The 3875-nt window shown below is 38.5% G+C and overlaps 1 non-coding gene across 1 annotated transcript; it reads left to right on the top strand.

Moving 5' to 3' along the window:
- The first annotated feature begins 433 nt into the window (after positions 1-433).
- LOC116484344 (U6 spliceosomal RNA) lies at positions 434-537 on the top strand. The gene has a single exon (XR_004252521.1). It is a non-coding gene; the product is annotated as a U6 spliceosomal RNA (small nuclear RNA).
- Positions 538-3875: the final 3338 nt, after the last annotated feature.

Consider the following 3875-nt stretch of genomic DNA (forward strand, 5'->3'; position numbering starts at 1 on the left):
GAGTTTAGTGGTACAATCTTAGCTCACTGCAACCTCTGCCTCCTGGGCTCAAGTAATCATCCCACCTCAGCCTCCTGAGTAGCTGGGACTACAGGCCTGTGACACCACACCTGGCTAATTTTTGTATTTTTTTTGTAGAGACAGGGTTTTGCCATGTTTCCTGGGCTGGTCTCAAAACTCCTGGGCTCAAATGATCAGCCTCCCTCAGCCTCCCAAAGTGTTGGGGTTACAAACGTAAGCCATCATGCCTGGCCAGGCAATTTCTTATAAAGTTAAGCCTTAGGACTACCCTATGACTCAGCAACTCCAATCCTAGGTATTTACCTATGAGAAATGAAGCATATGTTCACCTGAAGACTTGTAGTTCTCATAGCCTCAAACTGGAAAAAACCCAAAAGTCCACTCCCAGGAGGGTGGAAAACAAACTATGGTAGTGCTGGCTTCAGCGGCACAGATGCTAACATTGGAGTGATACAGAGATTAGCGTGGCTGCTGTGCAAGCATGACACGCAAACTCGTAAAGCATTCTTTTAATTTTTAAAATAAGAAAAGAAAACACGAACTGTGGTATATCCATATAATAAACAAATAAAATATGGATAAACACAGCATGGATGAATCTTGAAAACATTATGTCAAGCGAAAGAAGTCAGATATAAAAGAGTGCAAACTGTATGATTCCATTTACATGAAGCTTTAGAGCAGGCAAACCTACTCTATGGTACTAGGATTAGAACAGTGATTGCCTCTGGGTGGTGGTGGTGAGTTGACTGGAAGGGACACAGGGGAACATTTAGTGCTGATGGAAATGTTTTCTGTCTTGACCAGCATTATGGTTACATGGATATACACATTTGTTAAAGTTCATCACTCAAAGCCTATGCATTTTATTGTGTGTAGTGATCTCAATGTGAAAAGAGGAAAAAACAAATTAAAAATAGTTCAGATTTTCTATTCTTTAAGTTTCCTAATTGATTAATGTGTGGTAGCAGTCAACGCATTAGTGAACCATTATAGTGTGGAAAAATTTTGCTGTCAATCTAATGGCTTGTTTGTGCTCACCAGGACTCTTAATCCATCAAAAAGAACTTAAGACCCTAATAAATTAGTTGTAGCATTGGAAGAGGACACACAGATACAATTCCTCATTTTGCCAGGATTGACAGGTGCTATTTTGATAAGCAAAGGAGCCATCAGTTCAAGTAGCTGGCCCTTAGACCAAAGTAGGGTTTAGGTGAGTGGCAAATTTGTTGAGAGTTGATAGGCTGGCAATTTCACAAACATTTTTTTTCTTCACTCTTCTTCGACACTACTGCTGTATTTAAAATTATGGAAGTGTTAGATGTGTCTCCAGTACATTATGCATTTTGCTTCTGAAAGCCATGTCTGAAAACTCTACTGCAGGTACTTTGGCTGGTAGGAAAGGCACAAAGCATTTGGTTTCTCCCTCAACAGATGTGGTGAGTAAGCGGTTCTCTTAGAGTCAGGAGAATTAAGGAGATCTAGGAATATAAAACCAGAATAGTGAGCAAGCTCCAGCTGTGTTTAAGTTATAGGTTTGTGAGTCTGGGAGTCTCAGAATCCTAAGACCTGAAGATACATATGAGTTCTGATCTGTGGAGATGAGCTGTAATAAGTAAGAGTGCTTTCTCTTTAACACGCAATGAGAACACATGGACACAGGAAGGGGAACATCACACTCCAGGGACTGTTGTGGGGTGGGGGAAGGGAGGAGGGATAGCATTAGGAGATATATCTAATGCTAAATGACGAGTTAATGGGTGCAGCACACCAGCATGGCACATGTATACATATGTAACAAACCTGCACATTGTGCACATGTACCCTAAAGCTTAAAGTATAATAATAAAAGAAAGTTTCAATTCCTTATTTAATATTTGGCTACATTTGTCACTGAAATAAAGTCATATATTTGGAGACTATTGGGCTCTGGAAGGTTTGCTAGGTTATGTTCTTTCCTGTTTATTTCATAAAAGCACTTGTCAGTCTGTTTCGGGGTTTCATTTGGAACCGCAGGTGTGTGTTGCAAACCAGACATAAACTAAATTACAGCATATGCAGAACTGACCCCTTACAAATGGAAAATGCATATTTTCAGCTGACCTGCTCCTCAGGTAACAAGATGTGGGAGAAAAATATTTATTGGAAACGACGTAATTGCCACCTTATTCTTTTTAAAGCTGCAAAATTCTAATCAAACGGCATTGGTGGGAGAGAATAGCAAAGAAAGAGGAAGGGAATGGAAAGATTTGATCCACAAACAGCTCCTTGAGGAACACGTGAAAGCTCTTGGGAGGTCAGATGAACTTTCCTTGTTGTGCTTGATGGCTAGAGTGGGAGGAGAGAAGTGAAAATACAGGAGGTGAGGCTAATTGGAACTCACAGCAGCAGTCAATGGGATGGGCAGAAGCCATGAAGCCCCAGAAACACCAGCAGTGTCATACTGTGTGTAAAATGAAACCATTGTAGTGATTGGTTGCACAATCAACTTGCAATTTGAGGTTATCCAATTTTTTTAAACAATAAAAGCTAAAAACACTTGAGCAGTAATTCAAGGGGACTCAACGAATTACAGTGAGAAAAGCCATAGATGAAAACATTTGTGTAAGTAACTCTTAAAACTTAAAAGTAATTGAAAACATGACATGTATACAATAATTTACAGTAGAGTTAAAAGCAAGGTTATGATTTTCCTGGGTGGAGCTAGTTTGCATTTGGTTGCATACTGACACTTGTTTTTATTACAAGACCTGGTAAGAAATAATGAAATACCTGTTGAGAATTTTAAATGATGAAAGCAGTGTGAACAGTACAGTTTAGTGAATTGCATAGATTTCAGAATGAAGAGCTTCTTTTATGAAAGTGTAAGTTATTCAAGACTAATTCAGTATTCAACATTATGTCAAGTAGGAGGGTGGGGAATGAGTGTGCATGTGTGTGTGGGTTGTCAAACTTTTTTTTAAGGTAAAATATTTAGTGTAGTGGAAAGGAGTTACCATACCTTTAAAGTACAGATTGTTCTTTCTTATTAAATAATATTTCTTTTGAAAAGTGAATTTAAAACAAAGTAATTTATACACAGGAAAGTGCTCTAATCTGAAACATAGTTTGATGAATTTTTGCATACATAAATATTTATATAATTATCACTCCAGAAAGCTCTCTCCTGTCTCTCTGTAGTCAAAACCGCTTTGTATTCAAAAGTTACCTCTCTTTGATTTCTATCACCATAGATTAATTTTGCCTTTACTTGAACTTTGTAAGAATGGGATCTTTGAGTTTGCACTTATGTTCCATATGATGCTTTCAAAATGTATCCATATTTTTGCAAGTCTCAGTGATTTGTTTATTTTATTGCTGCGAGTTATATTTTATTAGATTCCCAATTTGTTTACCTATTTTTCTGTTGTTTGAAAAGTTGATTTGTTTTCAGTTTGGGGCTGTGAGGAATGGAGCTGTGTAAGTATAGTGGTATAAATCTTTTGGGGACTTATGTACTCCTTTCCAAGTCCCACCCTAGGGATGATGATTTAGTGGTTCTTGCACCTTTTTCCCCAGCCCCCACAACCTCACATTCCCTTCCTCCTGTGATTCTGGCTAGACTTGGGAACTTCCACCCAAGTCACCAGGTGCCAAATATAGAATACCATTCAGGGAACCAAATTACAAACTAGAAAATGAAAAATCCACATAAAATGTGATTCTGCAAACTGAGAAGCTTTATTTTATTTTAATGGCCACCAATGGATAGCTGTTTGGCCAGTTGTCCTGCAGTGGAGCTCAACTTGCCCTCTTCCTTGTATTGCAGAGTGCTAACACACATTCTGAAGCTTCAGTCTGCCACAATGAGGAAG

This window comes from Hylobates moloch, unplaced genomic scaffold, assembly GCF_009828535.3.
Source record: "Hylobates moloch isolate HMO894 unplaced genomic scaffold, HMol_V3 SCAFFOLD_15, whole genome shotgun sequence".
NCBI lineage: Eukaryota > Metazoa > Chordata > Mammalia > Primates > Hylobatidae > Hylobates > Hylobates moloch.